This window comes from Hyaena hyaena, unplaced genomic scaffold (genome assembly GCF_003009895.1).
Source record: "Hyaena hyaena isolate Hyena2069 unplaced genomic scaffold, ASM300989v1 scaffold_170, whole genome shotgun sequence".
NCBI lineage: Eukaryota > Metazoa > Chordata > Mammalia > Carnivora > Hyaenidae > Hyaena > Hyaena hyaena.
This window is the reverse complement of record NW_024080802.1, coordinates 1,595,734-1,620,435: the sequence shown is the minus strand read 5'-3', so window position 1 is coordinate 1,620,435 and position 24,702 is coordinate 1,595,734. Positions and strand designations below refer to the sequence as shown.

Below are 24,702 nucleotides of genomic sequence, written 5' to 3'. Positions count from 1 at the left end.
AGAAAGGACCTACAAGGATTAAAAGTCAGAGGTCGAACTCTGAACTATTCATATTCATGAAAGCATTAAATTTGAAGTCTTACTCATTTAGCAACACTATTTACAATAAATAAATGGGAAGACAATAAATTTCCATTTATACACAATATAGACTACCTGCTCTAACCAATAGGGAAACTCGAATACTATGCATGGCACAACATAAATTTAATCCTCACCTATTCTTTACTCTGCTATATTAGTACTTAAATTCATCTATCTTACTTAACTTTCCATAAACCAGTTAAGGAGATACTTCCTTTGATCCTCCCCTTCATCTCCTACCCTTACTCTCATGTACAGTACACACAGTGTTATGTATATAGAACTTAAGCAAGTGTTTTCTAATATTAAATGTCACTGCAGAATGATATAAGTATAGGAGTTGTGGTAGTATGCAGTGAATTCATACTGATCCTATGACAAACCTGAAATTCACATTTTGAATTAAATTCATATTGACTTTCTATTGTTTAAGCATAAATTGGATAGATATTCTAGTTATGAGTTTTCCTAATACTTGGATTTATTTTCTTAAGCATTTACTGTGCATCTAATAAATCCAAACTCTGACCTAGATGCTGCTTACTATTCAACATACCTATAAAATAATGACTGATACAAAATACATATTAGAAGTGGGGATGAGCACTGTGTGTTATGTGGAAACTAATTTGACAATAAACTATTTGTAAAAAAAAAAAATACATATTAGAAAACATATAGCCTAAAAATATTTATTTTTGTACCAAGAATTAATAACCTTATCTCATTCTAAAGAAGGCTCCCAATGCTAAAAACATTTCAAGCATGCTTATTTTGAAACTTCCTCTACAAATTTTACTAAGGTCACTTTTTAAAGAAAATATCTTTAGGGCACTTGGATGGCTCAGTTGTTTAAGTGTCAGACCCTTGGTTTCAGCTCTCATCAGGATCTTACGGTTAGTGGGATTTAGCCCCACAGAGTGCTCTGCACTCACAGCAGGAAGCCTGCTTGAGATTCTCTCTCTCTCTCTCTCTCTCTCTCTCTCTGCTCCTTTCCCCACTTGAGCGTGCACTCTCCCAAAATAAATAAACTTAAAAAATATATCCTCAATGGCAGATCTTCATTAAAAAAAAAACAAAAAAAGATCTATCATCAAGAATAATTTTGTAAACAAGTTTCATTAATAAGGTAGACGGCTCAGGGCTCCTGGGTGGCTCAGTTGGCAAGCATCTGACTCTTGCTTTCAGCTCTAATCATGACAGTTCATAAGTTCAAGTCCTGCACTGGGCTCTGTGCTGACTCTGAGGAGCCTACTTGGGATTCTCGCTCTCCCTCTCTCTGCCCCTCCCCTGCTCCTGCACTCAATCTCTGTCTCCCAAAATAAACAAACTTTTAAAAAAGGTGGATGGCTCACACACTATATGTTAAATAATTGTATCACAGAAACTTGTTTTTCCAAGGCAAGTGTCCATGAAACATAATTCTGTAACATGGAACTTCCACTGTGGATTCAGAATGTCAACATCCTAAATCCAAATCTGTTGTTCAAATTTGTGAGATAAATTCAACAGAATTATTATGCTTTAAAAAAAAACTAATAAACATGTAATTTACCATTTATAACTTATTACTTTTAACCTCTGTACTTTCTTGTATCCTGCATGTAATGTTTTTCTACTACAGACCTTAACTTTTTTCCCCTAGTCTCAGAAATATCACAATTCATTGACAATTACTATTTCTTCCTACTACTGCTGGTAGCATACGTTCTCCCATGAAGATTAGGATAATAACAGGGCGCCTGGGTGGCTCAGTTGGTTAAGCATCCAACTTCAGCTCAGGTCATGATCTCACCACTTGTGAGTTTGAGCACCATGCTGGGCTCTGTGCTGACAGTTCAGAGCCTGGAGCCTGCTTTGGATTCTGTGTTTCCCTCTCTCTCTGCCCCTCCCCCACTCACACTCTGTCTCTGTCTCTCAAAAATTGAACAAAACATTAAAAAAAAAAGATCAGGATAATATCAAGTATTCATTGTTTGTCACTTTAAATTGCGACACCATCTTCCCATAACAAAGCAGAGCTAAATTTAAATTCGGCTTTTTGCAGTCAATATTTAGAGTAAGAATAAACCAAATCCCTAGCCTCTTGCATAGTTTTCATCAAGCCTTAGGTGAATAAATAAGCACTTCCTCCAACAAGATTCACCCAAGAACATTTTAATTCCAAGAAGAAAAATGTACCTTCTGACATCACTTTAAACTTTTGGTAACATGTCAGCAGCCCCAAACTGTATTAAAGCAGAAAGAACAGGTGGCTAGGGAGGTACAGTGGGCCCCCACATGCCTTCTCTGCCATCAACAATTGGGGGGTGATAAACTGACTCATGTCTCTAGCTTTCCACATGGAAAGGAGCCATGAGCTTACTTAGAGGGCTGATATATAGAATAAATGATATCAACTGCTATATGCAACACATTTCTGACAGAATTCCTTGTAACTATAAAGGAAAAATCAGATGCTTTATTCTCATGATCTCAAATACAAAGCCAGTTAAGCCAAATCCATTTTCTTTAACTAATGCGGTGGGGTCTCAAGTCTGTGACTGTTACTAGGTGCTCATACGCTTCACATTAAAAGCACTTTTTATTCAGCAAAATCAGGTTATGGGGTATTTGTCCTAAGATGAAACTTAGTCTTAAAAATTTTAATATTTTACATAAAATCTTCCAACAACATACCACAAAATTATCCTGGACAACTGGAAAAAGTCAAACATAATTAAACTGGCAAGTAATAACTGAGGAATACCACTCATTTCTTAAAGACCTACGATGTACCAGGTACTTTGCTAGATCCTGGAGAATGAACCAACCTAGACCTCATTCCCTTGAAAACTCTATCTGTTGACTTACAAACAGATATAGATAATAAATAATATTTTAGAAATATATTTTTCTGACTCAACTATATTTCAGGAATTATTCTTTCCACTTCCCAGTACTTTCGGCCCATGAAATAGATACTTGGACTCTTTTCCATGTTGAACTGGTGGGAATTTGAATCCCTAATTTTTGCTTTTCTAAAATATGTTTCAAAAATCTCTAATTAAAAAGTTACACTGAAACCAAAAGCTAGTTTTTACACAGATTGCTTGTCACATATCAGGCAAAGCAGTTAAAAGGAACAGAATGTGCCACCTCTCGGAAAATCACACACACAATTATCAAACTAAGAAAGGGTAGTTACTGTTTCTCTTTTATGAATTAGCACTCCAAGTTACTATTATATTAAGGACCAAAAAAAGACATAAGAAACATAAAGGCCATTAAAAATAACCTTGAGGGGCACCTGGGTGGCTCAGTTGGTTAGGCATCCAACTTCAGCTCAGGTCATGATCTCATAGTTCATGGGTTCAAGTCCCGCATGTGCTGACAGCTCAGAGCCTAGAGCCTACTTCAGATTCTGTGTCTCCCTCTCTCTCTGCCTCTCCCTCACTCACACTCTGTCTCTCTCAAGAAATAAACATTAAAAAAATTTTAAAACAAACAAACCTTGAGTTTGGGGTGCTTGGGTAGCTCAGTCAGTTAAAAATCTTATTCTATTTCAGCTCAGGTCATGATCTTAGGGTTCAAGAGATCAAGCCCTATGTCAGGCTCCATGCTAACAGTGTGAAGCCTGCTTGGGGTTCTCTCTGTCTCTCTCTCTTCCTCTGGCCCTCCCTTGCTCGTGCTCTCAAAATAAATAAACTTAAAAAAAATAAATAAGTATCATTGAGTTTAATCAGTAGGAAATACAAACAAAATCTATATACTTCACTAAGTTTCAAAGTTACAGATCAATTATAAAGACATTAAGGAGGCTAAGATCATAGAAGACAGGTTTATAAAAAGCAACATGTTACCATGTTGTTACTCTTCATCAATGGCTAAAATGATTTATATGACTTGTAACTCAGCAAAGGGATGAACTAGAACTTTTCTGTATTGAAAAGAGCAGAATAAGCCTATAATACGCTTCCATCAGTTAGTAAAAGTGTTTGTGTGTATATATTTTACTCCCTACAGCTACTATTAAATCATTTTATTTTCTAACTGATGTTTCAGAATCAAGGAAACACGTTTTTAAACAAAAATATTTATGTTTAATTATTTTTGAGAGAGACAGAGAGAGTGAGTGAATAAAAGTGGGGAAGGGAAGAGAGGGAAACACAAAATCCGAAGCCCGACAAGGGGCATGAACCCATGAATTGCAAGATCATGACCTGAGCCGAAGTTGGACCCTTAACCGATGGAGCCACCCAAGAGCCCCAAGGAAACACACACTTAATACGAAGTAATGGCAATGCAGACATGAAAATGACCTTGCCTAGGGAAGCTGAGGGAATGCTTCATCAAAAACCCGACTCAAGAGTGTCCCGAAGGAAAGCAGTATTTTGTAATGTGAGGAATTCAGGTAAGGAGGGTGTGATGTGCAAAGTATGTCACAGGATAATGAACAGGTTAGACAGTAAGGACTGCTAGAATGACTGAAGGTGATCACTGTTATGGCAGAGATGGGGCAGCACAGGTGGCTCAGAGTCTAACTGGACACATGTGAATTCATTGAGTGCCAGAAAGAAGCATCTAATTTTCTAGACAAGCTAAGAAGGTTTCAGCTTCACAAAGGAGTTTCATGAGGAGTCCTAAAAGATGACTAGTCCAGATGGGAAGAGCAGTATAGAGCTATTGTTTTTGAATCTAATTTTCCATGACTGTTTCTTCATAAGTTTCGTGAATTTTAATTTTTGGTTTTAAAAAAAATCTCCTTTTCCACTGTCAAATGTCAATTTTCAATTCTTCCCTGTAATACTTGCACATGCCTCTGAACAACCTTTCCAGTTTCTCCAATTTTGCTTCCATTTGCAGAGTGCTGGGAAATCAGTTATCAGAATGTTACAGGAATATACTTAAAATGCTAGAAAACACACCTAGTTAACGCCTAAAGTTGAAGTGAGGCACTGAGAGTTCTGATGCATGGACTTCTGGCTTCTAAGAAGACTTTCCAGCCAATTTCCTGGTTCTCCACTTGTTTCACATGGTTCAGGAAGCCAGATAAATAATAGCCTTTGGGCTAGGAGGGAAATTACCCTACACCTCTCCTTATTCTTCTGGTCTCCTTCCTCTTTCATTCATTCCCAAATCAGAGGCATTCTAGACAGCAATTAGTCCAGTGATCTGCACTCCACAAGACCGCCATTATTCACTGATCTCAACACTGCAGAATGCCATGATAGAGTTATTTTGGTACATTTTATCGTTTTACACCTAGAACTTATCTAAATAACTAAGAGATAGCACTTAAGAGAAATAAATAACACCTGGCTTTAGGACTTAAACATATATATACATATATATGTGTGTATGTATATATATATATATATACATACACACATACATAAAGCTACTAAATGTTAAAAAGTTACAATCAACTACATACCTGTCCTATTCTCCTTCCTCTACCACTTCTGTAGCTGTCACCTTAAAATTCTCAATACCACCACAATCTAGCAACTTTTGAGAGGACTCCAAAATTCTTAGTGTACATTTACAGCTTTCAGCTAAATAATGTTTAGACGCCCAAAATCACTCAAAACTTCTTCCTTTTCAACTCCTGGGAGCATCTGCCTTGTAGGGCACCTGGTATTGAATACAGTGGAGAGGCATGGCCAAAAAAAATCTCCTCAAAAAAAAAAGTTTTCCCTCCTTTAGGGACCAAGACCTTCACTAATATAGCCTCCCTTCACGAAACATTCAATTTGAATCTTCAGATATCCGTCAAGAATGGAGACAGTGAGGGCAAGTCCAAGATTAGGACACAACTCAGAACTGATAGCCTGGCTCCATAACTTGACTGTATGTGGAAATACAAGCAGAGCTCGGCACAACTCAAAAAAAAACCTCCAAAAGTAATAGTGACAGAAGGACAGAGATCACTACCGAGAGTTCTAAAAATAGCAAATGATGGTAGCAAAACTATTAAGGTTTGAAAACTTGACAGCAAAGTCCAAACTGTCTATCTTCTTTGTATAAGAAGAGCTGGAAACAATATATCCCCATTCAATATAGGAAGAGATCAAAGACCAGGAAGGAGAAATGTGCACAACTTACACTGGTTCCCGGGAAGCACACAGCACCTGATGAATCACTGCATAAAAAAAGAAGCTGAGAAGCAACACTGGACACTGCATGAGGCAAACTTAAAGCTCTGCTTAACAGCGTCTCTTCTTGGCAGGTCACAGTTGTTACTGTCTAGCAGAGTGATCACATAAATATTTTTTGAAGGAATATATCCATCCAAAATCTTAAAGTTTCCACTGAAGATTTGAGAATTAAGAGAAAGAAAAGCCAGATACGATGTCATTACTAGAGACTGCGAGGACACCTTCCTGAAATTCTAAAGTTTTATTTTCTAAACAGTACACAACCTCTACTAATGAGAATTAACTCAACATACATTTGCACTTAAAAGTTTAATGTTAAACTTTTATGGTTTTCTCCTCTATTAAAAAAAAGATATATTAATCTATAAAGAAACATTTTAAAAAACCTTTATGTGTCACTGGCATTTTGAAATGAAAGCTACACCCATTTCTATGGGCTTCTTAGTATTCTACTTAGTAAAGTCTATCCTACTGTTTAAGAGCAGGGATGGTAGAACTGTTCAGAAAGAATTAAACTTATACAGCATAGTTATAACAAAATATTTCTCATCTTCAAGAGTGTCATTCAGCTGACATACTTAGCAGAACTTTAAAGAAACAGTGCCTTGTTATAAATTCTCACCACAAGCATATTACGGTTTCTAAGGAGAGACCGAACAAGCATTTTACTGGAGACGAATGTCAGTGGATTCATGCTCAAGACACAAGAAGCTTGTTCAAGAGTCATTAAGAACCTTACAGGTAGAAGGCACTATGCCAGGGGTGAACAATGGTAAGAATAACAGACCTGTTTCAAACTGAACATCACAAACATGTAAACAACAACAAAATATGAGTCTTCAAAAGTACTGTAAGAACTTGATAAAGTAAAGCAAGGACCTAGAATGGCATAAAATGTATACATAGGGAGAAAAGACAGAATCCCAAATACCTAACCAGCCTCACAGAAAGGAGTCTGGAAGACAAATCTTAATGAAGAGATAGCAAACTACCAAAATCCTTTAAATCCAGTAATTACACAGGAAACAATCACAGATGAAAATAAACTATAAATAAAGGTGTTTGTTGAAGAATTATTTAACATAAGAGAAAAATCTCAAAATCCAAATATCCAATAACGAGAAAATTAGCCATAGGATGGAATATTACAGTCTTTAAAATGATGTTAATGAAAAAAATTTAATGACATAAAAAATATTATAGTTTTTAAAAGCATACAATTATACTTACATTATCTCAAGCATGTTAATAAGTGTACAGATTTTTTAAAGGATGAAAAATAAACACAAGTAGGATCATGAGTAAGTTTGTCTGATTTTTACATTGGTCTATATTCCCCAAACATCGTATCATCAGTGTTGTTATATCTTAAATTGGTTAAAAAAAAAAAAAAAGTAAGTCATTATATTTTAGGCTTTTCCCTTAAAACCATGAATAACCTTTTCCATTTTCAGTAGTGAATATCTCACCCCAAAATTCTACAGAACCCATGAATTTAAACAGATTAATGTTCGTAAAGTGTATAGAACAATATCTGGCAGGTAGAAAGTAAATACAATGGTATTCACTTTATTCAATTATTTTATTATTTTTTTTAAAGCTTGTTTATTTTGAGAGACAGAGAATGAGCTGGGGAGGGTGCAGAGAGATGGGGGGGGGGGGCAGGGCAGGAGATCCAAAGCAAAGAGCCTGATGTGGGGCTCAAACTCACGAACCATGAGATCATGACCCAAGCCAAAGTCATGCTTAACGAACTGAGCCAGCCAGGCATCCCCCTTCTTCAATAATTTTAAATTCTCTTTATCTAAGATAAAGTCAGGACTGTGTTTTACAGCTGGTCTATTTTTCATGGCACTTTGGTAAAAGAACAGTAGCTTTTTGGGTTTTTTTTTCTTTTGAATTCTAACATCTCTTTTTTTTTTTAATTTTTATTTATTTCTAGGAGAGAGAGAGAGAGAGACAGCGTGAGCAGGGGAGGGTCAGAGAGAGAGGGAGTCACAGACTCTGAAACAGGCTCCAGGCTCTGAGCTGGCAGTCAGCACAGAGCCCGACGCGGGGCTCGAACCCACGAACCGCAAGATCATGACTTAAGCGAAAGTCGGACGCTTAACCGACTAAGCCACCCAGGCGCCCGAATTCTAACATCTCTTAAGAGCCAATTGCTATCTCCCCCTGAGATTCTACTTCCTTCACAGAAAGAGCAACAGGAAGAAATTCAGTCAAATACCAAGTTCCTCAAAGGGAAGACAAGAAATTATTGAAGGCGGAAGAATTCTAAAATATGGTTAATTCTTAAGACACACCTACAAAAGTGTACTCCTTAACAGATTAAAGAGTCTCTCATAAATCAACATTTCCTGGGATTAAACTCTTTTAACACTAAGAACATATACTTATCCAGATGAAGAAATGGAGAAATCACATACCAGACTCTTATTAGGGAAAAGCACTATATGTAATTCTTTGGTGGAAAAATGTCTTTACAGGTTTTTATGAGCTGCTTGGGGTGTGTAGGGAGGAGTGGTGGTGGTGTGGAACACCCCAGAGAAACTCAAGAAAACAAAGATGGCAACCAACCATTCTACATGATAAAGGAATTAGGAATTTGAACTGCAAAGTAGATGATTTTCAGGAGAAATCAAGGCTCTTATGTTGCTGCAGACTGTTTTATTTTCAGTCATGTCCACACTGCTCACTTACATTTTTGTAAAAATCGATTCTTCTGCCCAAAGTAACACTGAATTCTGCATCTAAGTTGCACAAGAATGTAAACAGACACAAGAACTGAATTACAGGCGGCATACCTGGGCTATCCACACATATAAACTAAGTCCACACGTGTATTCATTTTTGACAAACTTATATATGCATAACATTCATTTAGAGAAATTGACCTACAAGGATTACTTTTTATTTTTACTTTTTGTTTTGGTAAAATACTACCATCTCTTTTAGTCCCCTTACCCCATTCTCCACTCAGAGGTAATGAGGAATAGGTGTCATTCACTTTAGTACCTAAGCCCACCTATCTCTACAAATATAACCTCAGTGCTCCAGTTTGCTTTTTCACATTCAGGTGTTATTAACGGCTATCTACACAATTCTTCCTCCCATTTCCTACACAACCATAAATGTTTCCTGAAGAACTTTTAACTGGAATATATAAAGCAAAAAGGCAGACAACCTAATTGAAAAGTGAACAAAAGATCCGAATGGATAATACACATTACTGGAACCCAAAACGTCCATCAATAGGTAAATGGACAAGCACATTGTGGTATACCCATACAAGCAAATCTTTATGAGCAATAACAAAAACTGAACTATGAATATATGAAGGATGGGTGAATTTCAAATATCTATGCTGAATGAAAGCCAGAGCAAAAAACCAAAAAACACATCCCCCCCCCAGAACAGCACACGCTGTATAATTCCATGTACAAGAAAATTCTAGAAAATTCAAGTTAATCTATAATGACAGAAAGCAGATAAGTGGTTGCCTGAGAAAAGGAGACAGAAAAGGGGAGAGAGAAGATTACAAAAAGGCACAAGAAAAACCTCAGGGGAATAGTTGTGCTCATTATCTTGACCATGGTGATATTTTCACTACAATAGACAGACTATCAAGTTTGCCACTTTAAATGTGCTCAGTTCTGTACATCAATCATTCCTCAATAGGGTTGTAACTTTATTATTATTATTATCATTACGGAAGGAAAAAAACAGGACACAAACTAAATTGGAGTTCTGGATTCACACGTGGGACTTTATGACTATGGAGTTCATTGCAGGGTGCACTGAGACTTTTTTTGGACAAACCCTCACAGAAGCACAGAGCCAATGCCAGAACCTTTAGGTCCTTTCCCCTGAGCTGGTCATAGTCCTCAGAAAGACAACTTCAACTGTGGCCAGCAGCCTGAAAGCTAAGTGAGGGAAGAAGGCTGCGGATCTTAACGTAGTATGTAAACTCACACATTCTCACACTCCAGTATACCTTGGGTAGGGAGCAGAGTTAAATGCCAGCTATATTCCACTTCTTTAACTGGAAGTCTTAGATAAATACATTTACTGAAAAGTTGAATTATTTTTATGAATGATACTGCCTATCACAGACAAAACATTAAATGATGACAAACTAGTTAAAAGACAAAATTAGAAGGCAACCCTAAAAGAATAAAGAATTAAATGGTTGAAATTCTGAGGCAGAATGGGGAGAGAAGATCTACAACAGCCATTAAAAAAACAAAAACAAAAACTTTTAAGTCAAAACTTCCAAGAAAAAAAAAAAAACTCCTTGACCTTATATTTTGTACTTTTTTGGGAGATAAAGAAACCCAGTGATTTACCCAAGGTCACTGGGCTTTTCACTGGTGAAGATAAAAACTCAAATTTAAATCTGGAGAGATCTTTAACATCACAGAGTAAAAACCGAAATCAGAAGTTTTAGGTCCAGTCACTCATACCATAAACACACAGGAAGAGCATGTCACACAGGCTCTGAGAAAGTGGGCATTCCTAGCGAAAGTGATGCTGTAGTTAAGAGGTCCAGAGGCAAAAGCAGATCAGGTAAGTTACAGCATTCAATTACATATATAAAAAGAGAAGGGTTTAAGCTCAAAGGCAGATGAATTGAAACTTCACCCTAAATCCACTCTGCATTCAAGGAAGGATTGCCTGATAGACGTTTGTCCTTTTGAAACCAGACATTCAGAGGATTCAATGCTAGGGGATCTCCTTTTCCTAGACTTTGCCATCATCTCTTTCCCATGTCACAGACTGACCTTTCTTGTGTTCAATCCTATCTGCACTGCTGCCCTTTAACTCAATAGTTCTCCACCATGGTACTAGTTGTCAGGATTGTCCAAGGACCCTGGTTTGTGATTCACTTTTTTAAGTTTATTTATTTGGGGGGAGGGGGCAGAGAGTGAGGGGGAGGGAGAGATAGAGAGAGAGACAGAGAGAATCCCAAGCAGGCTCCACACTGTCAGCAAGGATCCTGATGAGGGGCCTGAACCCACAAACCGTGAGATCACGACCTGTGCCAAAATCAAGAGTCAGATGCTTAACCAACTGAGCCACCCAGGCACCCCTCTGATTCAACTTTTAAACAAAGACAACTTAAAGCATCATTCACTTCATTTTAGGTATAAGTAAGGAAGAAAGAATTATAGCAATGAACTGAAAATCTCCCATAACTCTAGGTACTAGATAGGCAGCATGGAGTTATGTGCCAATGTCATCCATGTGTGTCCCAGGAGGAAAAGATCATGTCCTAACCCATTTCACTTTTGCTAACTTCACTGATTTCTGCCTTCACAGATTTTTTTTCACTATCAAAACCATTGTACACTCTTGTTTAGATCAGCAATTTTCTTATGATCACTACTGACATGTTAAAGCAGGAGCAAGTCTTAGAATTCCTTCTACAATAATACCTTACAACAATTACGTCTATACAATATAAAAGGGCTGAAGAACAATCACTGGAAAATGAATGAGCTCTGGAGAGCAAATTTTCTCAAGTGGTTTTTTTTTTTTTTTTTTAAATATAACAGCTTACCCACTAAATCTATATGCATCTCTATTAAGTTGGTTAAATGTTTGAAATTATGGGTCTATATATTACACAAACACTTAACAGAAATGATAAAGTCAAGTTCAGGCTTTCTTTTCTTGACCTAAGAAGGTAGTTAGAAGGTAGTCAGTATAATTATACTATGCTTTAAACTTTAACAGAGACCATGTACCTACACTTCTTCTTGATGCCTACAGTGATCCTGCACCAGCTCATGAGCTAACAGTACCCTTCCATGGAAAAGAACTCTCTCTGAAAAATTAGAACCTGCAGCAAACATACATTTAAAACTTAGCTCCAACAGAGGCACCTGGGTGGGTAAGTGGGTTAAGAGTCCGACTTTGGCTCAGGTCATGACCCTGCAGTTTGCAGGTTCAAGACCTGTGTGGGACTTTGTGTGGACAGCTCAGAGCCTGAAGCCTGCTTCAGATTCTGTGTCTCCATCTATCTCTGCCTGTCCCCTGCTCGTTCTCTCTCTCTCTCTCAAAAATAAAGAAACATTAAAAAAATGTTAAAAACTTAGGTCCAACAGTATTTCTATCAATAAAGAACAACAACAAGAGTATCACAGTTTATATTTAAAACGATAATATGGACTTCAAATTATGGCATTTTACATCATGCAATATGCTAATGGGCTATAGATCCAACAAACCCATCTGAAGAACACCCATCCTGATGAAAGATGTCATGGAAATAACAGAAAGGTGAATTTGGTTATTTTACAACATAAAATTTTGCTAATGTAATGATTCATTACAATCAGAATAAAACCTAAAATAGAATCATTACTCAACTGAAATTAAGAAATGGAGAAGACTTCTAGGAAGCCTGGATGGCTCAGTCGGTTAAGTATCCAGCTTCGGCTCAGGTCATGATCTCGCAGTTTGTGGGTTCATGCCCTGCATCGGGCTCTGTGCTCACAGCTCAGAGCCTGGAGCCTGTCTTCGGATTCTGTGTCTCCTTCTCTTTCTGTCCCTCTCCTGCTCACGCTCTCTCTCTCTCTCTCAAAAATAAATAAAACATAAAAAAAAATTTTTTTAAAGAAATGGAGAAGACTTCTAATACAAAAGCTAAATTCTACTATCCTAGCAACACTGTGCAATATATTTGTTTTCCAGAAGTAAAACAAGTTGTCCTATGAGTCCATCTAAGTTAAAACTACAAAAGGAAGGGGTGCCTGGGTGGCTCAGTCAGTTAAGCATCCAACTTCGACTCAGGTCATGATCTCACAATTCATGGGTCTGAGCCTTGTGTGGGTCTCTGTGCTGACATCTCAGAGCCTGGAGCCTGCTTTGGATTCTGTGTCTCTCTCTCTCTCTGACCCTCCCCCACTCATGCTCTGTCTCTCTCTCAAAAATAACATTTAAAAAATTTCTTTAAATAAAAACTACAGAGGTAAAAAGGCTTTTCAGAAATTTACCAAGAAAAATTCCTTAACCTTATCTGCTTTACCTTAACACAAGCCATACAATAAGTCCTTAATCAATACGCCAAAAAATACGGATTGGACATTTGTTAAAGTTTTATATATCCTCAAGAACCATGTTCTTATCTCAACTCCTCTATATTATTTCCAAATGAAATTAATAACTAAGACAAAAAGGATTTATAATAAATGGAAGTGTATGATCCAGACTACAAATGCAGAGAAATTCAGACAAGACAATTAATGAGTGATGACTGAGAAAGGTAAGACTAATGCTGACTTCTGAAGGATGGGAACACTTAGACAAGAAGATCAAGGGTCCTATCAGGTGAGAGGAAAAACATAATGACAGCAAAGGTAATGAGAAGGGTGTGTATGGGAGACTGCCAGACTCTGTGAGTGTCAGAGTGGGCAGTGGACAGCGCTGTTACTGCAGTACTGCTCTCTCTTCAGCTGTGGAAACATGAGTCCTAGTGTGACCTACGCAAATAGCACCCACTGGAGTGTGCAAAGTGGTGATCCCATTCAGTAGTATTGAAAAGTGGTGATCCTTTTAGGTAATACAGAAAAGTAACAGGTGGGATGATCCACTAAAAGGGATTCTGTGAAACGGGGGAGCAAAACAGTAAACACATTTGCATAGATGTGTTAGCAGAGCAAAGGATGGGAGAAGAACCAAAGGGAAAACTGCATAACCCGGCAATCTTGAATGTTGATTTTACCCCTCTACCCTTATAAAACCCCAATTAATATTTCTTAGAACCAGCATTCTAACATGCACTTTGGAAAATACTGAGCTACTTTATAAAAGGCCTTCAAAGTCAAGGTGCGTGTTGATAAAGAGAAAAATGAGGAACCGGTAAAAGTTTTAGTGACGAAATGACAGCAGCAAAGCTATTTAAAAACAACAAAAAAAATTCTGGCACAAATATGAAGGGTAGATTTAAAGCAGCAGATCCGAGCATTTCGAGGGTAAAAAAATTGCTTAATATCTTTCTGGGAGCAAACTCACTGAGTTAGTACAGTGAACAATAAATCCACAGTTAATAATGAAGTTATTTAAAAAGCATCTTTTAAACAATCAAATCCTTTTTAAGATATATTTTTCAGAAAATACAACTTTTCCTCCTAAAGTTACCAGGTCTTTACAGTAGTCATACCAGTTTACAGTTAGGCAGTATAATCTCAGATTTCACAATGTAAGCAAGCACTGGTCCATTCAAAAACTATCCTTATTCTTTCCCCCAGAGGCCCAGGTGACAGTAATATTAATACAAAGCAGATATCCCAGATTTTGAGATACCATATTGTTGTAAGTTTCTGTACCTAAAAATATCAAATAATATTTTTACCGAAGAGTTAACTAAGAACACTGCATACTGTTTAAGATAGTTAACACTATCCTAGGAAAATTTTAATAAAATATGGCTTCAAAAGAATACGGTGAATAAGTTACCCCTAGTTTATCTGAATCTCTTTGCCAGAAATCTTTATTAGTTTCAATTTCCACAATTATTCGTAAATTATAACCCATTACTCCTAAATATATCCTAAAGCACAGCCAACAAGCCTAACTTTTTGGAACAACAAAATGCTCAACACAGTCTCGAAATGGATTTACTTTGAAATTAATTTCATTATAAAATGTATTTTAAATACAGATATATAAGCTATTTACTATCCTGTTATGAGGCAAAAACAACTGTATTTTAAGACTGGCTTTAAACAGAAAGTAATCCATATGTGGTATATTTTATTAGATAAAATAGTTTAAAGAGTCAAATCAATTTACATCAGGTGGACCTTACAGTCAATGGCTAAACAAATTGCTGTACAAACTGTTACGTAACATTTAAGTAAAGGAGCAGTAACTTGCTTTAATGCACAGAACAGTAAATTATCAATTAGTCTTATTCATATTCTTGAAAAATCATTAGGCACTAACCTGCTACTCTTGAAGAAACAGCTGCTTGTTAACCGAAATTGGTAAGGATCACTACTTATCCAGCAATGTATGTCCTTCTAGTCTGAAGGACACACAAAGTTTTTCCTTCTACCAAAAAATAAGAGCTAGAATAAAGCATGAATATACAGTACTGCCCTGACATAACATGCATTATTTTCACAAAAATAAGTCCCCATGTTCAAGTCATTCGGAAATGGCGGACACCAGGGCACGAAAACAAAACGAACATTCTTTGTCTAGTTTACAACATTTAATAAGTAACTTAACAAATAACCACAGATGGATCTTCTGAAAGAAGACATTGAACAAAGATAACAAAAAGATTTTCAATTTACCAGGTTTACAACTGTTATAAAACCCACCAAGTCCACAAACCAAACTTGGCTACAAGAGTCAAGACTATTTGAAAGCACGAACTCATAGGTTCAAAGTCAAACAAATCAATGATGCCCTTCTAAATTATAAAGGCATTTCTACTACATAATATAATTTTAACCTAGTTATAAATGTAACATGTTTCTCAAAATACAGACTACTAGGCCCCACCCCAAATGTGCTGAATCAGAACCGCAGGGGCAATGCCAGGGCATCCACACTTTCAGTAACTCCCCCAGGTAATCCTCATGCACATGAATGCTGGAGAACCACTACTTGCCTTGTGAGATTTATAAAAAGCTTCTGAAATTCAGGAACTAAAATCTCCTTGTTTGGGGCCTTTGTAAACCAAACCTCATTACAAATTATTATTTCAAGAAGATTCAGGTAATACATATGTTTGGCAGAAAAACAAGTGCATTAAAAAATTACAGCAAAAATTATAAAAACTTTTAGTATAGGCCATTTTAACACAAGATATAAGACATCCTTAATCATTTCAAAGACCAACAGGTCTTTGAAAACAAAATTCCTTAAAAATAATCCAATCCACAATATTAAAAATACAGTATTTCAAATATGTTCACATACATTTTACTAAGCTGTTAAGTAAATCAGAGTACGAACTGTTTACGTTATACTAAATATAAGCAATAGATTAGAAAGTTAAACCCAAACAAATCTGTTTATGTTACACTATTAAATTGACTCTGGTCGGAAACTGATTTTTCACAAACTTACATAACTTTCACAAACTTACATAAAAACGTGCATAATGGAAACAGCAATGGAGCAAAAACAAGAAGCCACCTAGAGTCCAGTTCTGGTTAATCTAGCTGTTAGCTATGTGACTGTAGGGCCCAGACAAATCACTTTACCTAACTGGGGTGAGTGGGGGGAGGAACAACTATCGATTTTACTCATCTCACAGGATTATTTATTGTGAGACCCAAACGAGGTAGACTGTGCTATATTCTGAAATACTGTAAAGCACTTTATAGATCAAAAGCATTATGACTGAGAGCAAAATCTGAGAGATACTATCTTTAGGAGTCTGCCATAAAACAATGAAGAACATAAAAATTACCTTTCAGGTTCAATTAGATATTGGGCATTAATTGTGTATTCTGTAAATTACTATAAAATCCAGATAAATTCACTTCAGTTACCTGTGTCCCCATTTATAAAGGATCTATTTCATGTGTAAAGACTGAAATAAAATTAGATGGGCTACCAATTGATAACTGTCAATACCGGTCACTATATCATTCTCTCTACTTTCTCATGTTTGGCAATTTCCATAATAAACATTTTTTTAACAGAGCAACAATGTATATATGTGTTTATGTAAAACACTTGTAAAAGCTAAAAGATAAATTTTAAAAGTTATTTCTCTTTGAAAATACTTTTCCCATAACTACTGTGTATCATTTGCCTTCGATATATATTCCAAAATAAGCTACTCACATTACTCTTTTATATATCGTGACACCTACTAGAAAATACTATTCTCTTCCAACTGTGCAGAGTGTTACCCAAATTTAAGAATTAAATTTTTGCTCCCTGATCTCTACTCTTTTATGTTTTTGCTCATTTATTACAAAATTCAAGAATTAAAAAGCAAAAACAACCAATTTCAACTGCATGTAAATGCAAAACAGTACAAAAGAAAGCGGCAAATACTCTTTTTGTTGTTGTTAGTAGATAAAATGAACATAGTTTTAACTGGCCATTCGTCTTAAAACCTATTGGCCTATACAACTCAGTTCACAAGGTAAGAAACTTTCACCCAAAATTAAATTAACATTTCTGTCAGACAAAGGAATTTAGTAAATTTAACCCCCAAATCGAAGATTCTATCAAATTATGCATAACAATGTATAATAACTTTACATACATAAACCTAATTGCTCAAATAATGTCCTTAACATGGGGCCATGTTCCACAGATTGAAAAAGCATCATCCACTCTTCATCTCAAACTTTTTGTTCAATTTTAACTTACTAAAACATCTACAGCTCAACAGCTTACAGTTTACAGTAGTTTATGAAGACACTGTAAGTATTCAAAGTAAAACTTAAACACACACAGAGGGGCAATAATATCTTGTGGCTGATGATGAAAACCACTTGGTAACATCCACACACTAATTCATTCATTACCTGAGCTCAATCTTTATTTCAAGTTACATCTGTAGTAATCATTATCAAAACGTATCCTGTACCTAAAGATAGAGTATACCTTTAACTTTTGATCTGAGAGAGAGGGGGACAGGAGGGAGCAAGTGGGCAGGGAAGGGAATCTCACCAATTCAGCGGTCACTACAGCATTTATTTTGTGACCATTAAAAATCCCCATATATTTTTGTATGAGATGCATTTGAGAGGAACCATGTATAGAAACCACTTTTCCCAACATGGTCTTCAATAACTTTGAATGTTAAGTACTCCTGCTGGAAGTCCTCATCTGTATCACTTAAAAACAAGTAACTGTAAAACTTGCAGTAAAACCATAAAAGGCAAGCTGTTGCAAGATGAAAAACAAACAAAAAAGAATTACTATAACCTTCCCAAGGTTAATAATTTTACAGATTTTTTGTATCTTTACTGTAGAATCTGTTAATAGCACATACGCTATTTAAAAAAAAAAAAAAACCACACACCTGCAAAACCACTATCATGTTGGTAGGCACCTTTATTTGGTGGCAATAGCTCATTTTAAGTATCTATTTACAATGCAGCTGTTTCCTTATTTCTTTTCCTAAGTAGGTCCAGACTATCATTACTGCTATTATCACAAGCACAAATCAAAACTAGTTTTTCACCTCCTATCTCAGAATCCTGTATTAAGTCTCAAGCTTCAATTAAAATGCAAGATTTCCCATAGAACTGCAGGAACCCCCATTAACACACAAAAGAAAAATAAGGAAAATTTCACTTTAATATCTAAATAGGGATGTCATAATGACAGCCGCAAAAAAACCAAGGCGTACTCTGACTTTTCACCATTTTAATAAAAAAATCAAGAAATTTTAAAGGTGGCGCTCTGTCCTCAACTCACCCATTGTGACTCACTTTTGCAGACTATATGGTAGGAAATAACAGTTACTTTTCAAAGATCTTTGTAGTTACACCCAAACCAAAATCAGGACAGAGATCCACCCTTAATTACAGCAATTTAACCGTCTCATCCAAAGTAAGGTAGAAACTAAAACGTCCCCCTGAAATCATAGCTAAGTGAGCCCATTTCACGTACTAGTTTTCAAAGATTCCCTTTAAGAAAAACGTTTCTATCTACTTCAAATTTGAACTCACCAGGATGGAAGAGAAAATGGTGGGGGCGGGGGACCCAAATGAAACGCACAAGTAAAAAGCAGATTCTCCTCCAATCCCTCTAATACCCCCAATCCGCCTCGGCCACACGCAAGCACAGGGAGTCTGAGGAAGGCTAGCGGCAGGGCAAGCGGTGAAGGCCTTTTATTGATTCACGTGGGCCACCATCCAAAGGGTTACACACCATCTGCTCGAGGACAGCTTCATACAAAGCAGATCCTTAAAAGTACTTCTTATTATAAAATACACCCACGTTGAGCAAGAGCTTTATTTTAAAAATAAGACTGTCTTCAGGTGGGGGAGGTTAAACATAACAAAAGGCTTCCATGTTGAAAGACAGACCAGATATATGCATATACCTACACATATAGGGGAAAAAAATCCATAGAACTAATTCATCATGAAGAGCAATCGATACCAACAGGAGCCATTAGATTATTAATAAACCCAGAAAAGTAGCATGCATAAGAGCCAAAGGTGATTGCTGCGCTCTAACCCCAGGGAAAGGTAAAAATATGCGTGTAGTGTATGGTCCAGCCCTCCCCAGATTGCGACCCTCTCTGCCTTTCCTTAGCACCCCCTGCCCCCCACCCCCCACCCCCTCGGCGCCAAGCACCGCTGCACAGCACAGAATGCGAGCACTCCCAGCGTTGCGAGTCCCGCAGAAAACTGGTGAATGAAATGCGCACGGACACCAGCCCGGCTAGCGACCGCGGCGCAGAACCAGGGGTCGCCAACTAGCTGAGCCACAAAATTCTCCTGCAGGATGGGATACGGGGAGCACCCCCCCCCACCCCCGCAACTGGAATGCGGTTCTTTCTTACTGACCCTTTCCAAAGACGGACTGGAGGACGCAGGGCTTGTGGGTTGTTGCTGTTGGGGTTTTTTTTCCCCCCTTTTAAACTAACTCCAAAAACCCGACTCGGAAGCAACCGTGAACATTCTGGGGGGCCAGACAGAAGACGCCGGGAGAAAAGCGAGGCGGCTCTTTAGCTCCCCGCGGAATCACCGTCCGGTGTGACAACGCATCAATCAACCAGCCCCGGCCGGGGGCCGCCTAGGGCCCCCCCCGCTCTCAGCTCCCGGAGCGCCAGTGGGGCCGAAGCCGGGGATTAGAGGGTGACCCTCCCGGGGCGCGGGGAGAGTGCAGGGCACCGCTGCCCTCAAGGTCACCACACGCCGGGGCGGGGGCGGCCGGCAGCAGGATGGGCTATGGCGCGGCCGAGGCGGCTGAGAGAAGCCGAAGAGCTGCGGGTGTAGACACGAAGCCCCACCGAGTCCCGTCCCTCGAGCTCTGGGCGGGGACTCCCGGCCGGTCCCGGCGCTGAGGCACACGCGGAGGAACCCGCTCACCTTTAGGATCTCCCGGGGCGGGCGCGGCAGGAGACAACCTGCGAGGGGCGCCCCGGCCTCCCCCGCCAACTTGTCCGAATTGCGCCGCAGTCCACGGAGCACCCAGCAGTCAAGACCCCAGCCGCGACGCCCCGACCTCGCCGTTCCGCCCGGCCTCCCCCGCAGGTGACCTGACCCGCCGCCACCGCCGCGGGCGGCCGGCAGCCGCCACTCACCTCGCCCGGCAGCAGGAACCATTTTCCGAGGGGGGAAGGAAGGGGAGGCTGCAGGAGGGTCGGGGGGGGGGCTGGGGGGAAGAGCGGTGAGGGGCAGCGGGAAGCAGAGGAAGGGGCTCGGTCCTCCGCTCGTCAGCAGGCGACTCGCGGGGCTCGGGGCGCCACGCGGAGGTGCGGCTGCACCTCGAGGATGAGGCGGCCGCGGAGCCCAGAGGCTCGCCGTCCACCAGCCGGGGCTCCCTACTCACGCTGCACTGCGAGGAGGCGGCGGCGGAGGAGGAGGCGGCGCCCAGCCCGGCCCCCGCCCAGAGCCCGGCAGCCGCCGAGTGGCCGCCCGCGTCCCCGCAGGACCCGCCTCCTCGGCTCCGCAGAGCCGCACACAGGGCGCGCCGCGCTCAGCACGGGCAGCCCCGCCAGCCTCACGCCGCCGTCCGCAACAGCAGCGGCGGGCGGGGTGCAGCCCCCTCCGTGAGCACCGCAGCCCGGTCCGCTCCAGGCGGGGTCGTGGCCACCGGAGAGCCGACGGCCGAGCACGAGGGGGATGCGCAAAGCTTCGGGCAGGGGCCCCGTTTCACGGGGTGACCCGCAAGATTGCCGGGATAGGCAGGGGGAGGTGAACGCTCACCCGTTCCGGTCTGGCGCTCCCTTCTTTCCACACCCACACGCCTCCCGCTCCACGCTGGCGGCGCAGCTGCTCCCGCTGCCACTGCCGCCGCCGCCGCCGCCGAAGCTCGCGCCGCCGCTGCTGCCGCCTCGGCTGGGCGCGGTCACGTGACGCAGCCCGCGGGGAGCCTGGGGGCGGGCAAGCGCGCGCGCGCGCCGAAGAAGCGCTTCTCGAGCGGGGTCTAGGAGCCTAGCGGCGTGGAGAGGGCGTTTAAGGGGAGGACCGGGCGAGCGCGTCCCCGACAGGCGGGCGCGCGCCCGGCGATTAGAACTTGCCGCGCGGTCGGGAAAGGGTGTCCGGAGTGTGGGGCGGGGGAAAGCGCCTCCACACGCCCCTCCCTCTCTTCCTTCCCCGAGAGCCCCGGTCGGCCGCTGCCCCCGCCCCCTCCCGCTCGCTCCTTTCCTCCTGCTGCTGCCTGCGATTGGCTAAGAAGCTCTGACGTCCGTGTTTCCATGACGTATCGGGGCGGGGGAGGGGCGGCGGGGGAGGAGGGGGTGGCTCGAGCGCATGGGGCGGTGACTCCGTCAGTCACTCACAGCTGCCGTTTGGGCGCGGGGCCGGGAGGCTCCCGCGAGTGTGGAGGCAGGACGGCTTTGACTGCCGCCGGCGGGAGCGGGCACTCTTCACCTGGGGCCCCGCTGGGACCACCCTCGGGCCTGCGCCGCTCTAGAAGCCGGGAGCTGGGCCGGCGGGCGGGCGAGGGCGAGCGCTCCTGGCGAGGACAGGTTACGGCTGACGCCGCGCCGGCGGACATTGGAGCGGCACCTCGCCGCGTCTCTGCTCCACTTCGTACCGGACTCGCTGCCCGTCGCGGGCCCTGACGCACGCTCCGGACACCAAAAGTGCCTCTTTGCTCGCTCGCTCCTTGAGGAGAGCCCACTCCCCCCACAGGGGCGGGGCGCGTCGTCTCCCCCGTTCCAGTCGGTCGGGCCCGAGACACCGGGGATCCCCGCTGCAGCGCCCAAAGGGTTAACACAAGCATGTGTCAGGATCGCTCTTAAAATCCCCATGTTTTCGTTTGGGGTTTGCTTTTCCTACCCAGACCCAACCATTGGTTCTTTTTCACTTTGTAGCACCTCGACCCAACACCCAGCTTACGTGTGGGTGAAAGAAAAAAAAACAAACAAAACAACAGCCCCACAAAACACCACCGGGTAACGTGCGGGATTTAGAGGCTAAGAGGTAACCTGATCCGACCTCCAAGAGATTTTGCAAGTTTATAAAAAAGAAACCACCCGTAGAGACATCTACTTTACAAATAAAACGCCTTTTCCTTCCTCCAACACATGCACACGTGTATGTAAAGATTTGTCTTACCTAGGACACCGTGTTCCATCTTCCTCCAATTGCTTCTATTTGAACTAACCGTCGCCGCTCGTTCAGAGACCTTATGTGTTGTTTTCAGTACCACTTAATCAGAACAAAAAGAGAAGTTCTGCGGAGTCTTCTCCCTTCTCTTAACTCCAGGACTGGAAAAATGAATATTTGTAACGTCTTCTTAAAAGCATACAAGCGATGCAAGGCTTTATTATGTGTGTTCACTCTCTGGTAGCTTTTATTTTAAAATATTTTAAGGGCTTAGAAAGAAAAGAAGTAAAACGTTTAAACAGCAAAAAAAAAAAAAAAACCTCCAGGTTTTTAAAAAATAATTTTTTATCAATTTATGTATCTTACCAGGTAGACATTACCTTTTGAGCTGTGTGCCCTTGACGTGCAAAATTAGCACTTGGGCAAGATGATAGTTTTTCCTCTCTCTTCCTGTCTCCGTCTCTCTCCCCTCTCTTCCTTTCCTTAATCACTGTTAAGGAATTGGTTGGTGTGGTACAATAGCCCTTCCAGACACAATTTCAAGACTGCTAAACAGAAGAACAGATTATCTTTTCAAAACGACTTAGAGAAATTTAAGAATCATTGGCTTTTGTCCAACTTTTCCTCCAAGGAAGTCGCAATAGAAAATTGAATTATGTATTCTATTTTAATCAAGAATTTAACATTAAAGTAAATAGGAATCACTGCTACAGTACACTAGCAAAAATGGATAATAGATTAAATTAGAATCTGTGCACTTTGGGTTTGTTGCAATTCCAAGTAATAAAATATATGCTCTTAAATTGTTGTGGTCATGAAAAATTACTCAGCATCTTCATTTTAAGACATGATTTCAATACAGTTTTCATTTATGGAGATTATATACATATATATATATATATATCCTAGAACATATTTGTATGCATTTTAATGAAATGAGTCACACACACTGATATACTTTCACTGTCATAGTCAAGATGATTGTACTGTGTAGTTTGGTTTTTATATTTTCATTCTTCAAATAGCAAATACGTGCTGAAAGCAATTTAGAAAAAAACTGTACACATTACATAAAGAAATTCATTGTTTTCTCCAACAGGTTTATTACTGGAACCACCTTAATGACAATTCTCAATGTAAAAATCAAGAAAATATTTTATTGCTTAATTAGCACTTCCTAAAAATGGAACTACTTGAATTTGAAGATGCCACTGTGTAAGATATAACCATATTCTCTCATTTAAGATCTCATGTATCCCATGGATTTAATTCACCCAGAGATCTATCAGTGCATAATAATAATAAAATAAATCTATTTTTGTTGAAATACTTATCTTATAAAATTCTTTTAATATACTTTGAATATATGAATATCTTTTTTTAATTACAATGCAAAACTTATAAAGGTATTTAAATCCTATGGCAAGTTACTATTTGTGATATTAACATTATTTGAAAATAGGCCATGTATTCAAAATAACATATTTTCCAAACTATTAAAGTATGTGACATTTAGTGGGGCAAATCAAAACTATTGATTATTTTCTCACAAGTTGATCAATTCAACATGAACTATCATGTATAACTCACGGACAGTTTTCTAAAATCTTCAATGTCGTTAAATATAATGGGGAACATTAAGATCTTTACCCCCAATAATTCTGTCATATGCATCTAGCAATAGGACAAAATAAAGACATACCAGCAGCAGCATATATTTAAAACCATATCATTTCCCCAAATACATATGTGACTATACCAGTTCTGATTCTTACAGAGTGCTAACGAGAACTGACACGTGGAGAGCAGCATGAGAGGAGAAATATTCAATGCTTCATAAAAAGTAGTTGTATGTATTCTCACATACTGGTGATTCTCAAATCTGGTGATTCCATTAACCTGGATCACCAGAGAGAGATGTCAAGAGAAACATTACTTAACTGAAAACCACAGAGAACTGTTATCTATTAGTAACAAATTAATTACATTTGCTGAATTAAATGAAGTATGGTTTTGGGTAAGTCTAAACCAAGAATTTTCAAGTCACATAACGGAAAATTTTTATAGGTGAAAAATGCAAAATGGTTAGTTGTCATCTTTTGACAGGAATTATTTAACACTCTGTACTCTTCGAGGTATAAGGCATTTTTCTACCCCAAATATTATATAATCTAGATCACAGAGTATGGTCCTAAATTTAAATTCCAAAGAATCAAAAGAGGAAAAGCTCATACTCAAATGTTATTGAGGAAGTTTTCCTA

The 24,702-nt window shown here is 40.0% G+C and overlaps 1 protein-coding gene across 1 annotated transcript in view; it reads right to left on the bottom strand.

The window, feature by feature from the left end:
* ATP2B1 (ATPase plasma membrane Ca2+ transporting 1) overlaps nucleotides 1–20,501 on the bottom strand; it is a 133,709-nt gene extending 113,208 nt beyond the window's left edge. The window contains exon 1 of the mRNA XM_039240225.1: nucleotides 20,470–20,501. The gene's annotated coding sequence lies outside the window, so the exon portion shown is untranslated. The remainder of the gene's footprint in view (nucleotides 1–20,469) is intronic.
* Nucleotides 20,502–24,702: the final 4,201 nt, after the last annotated feature.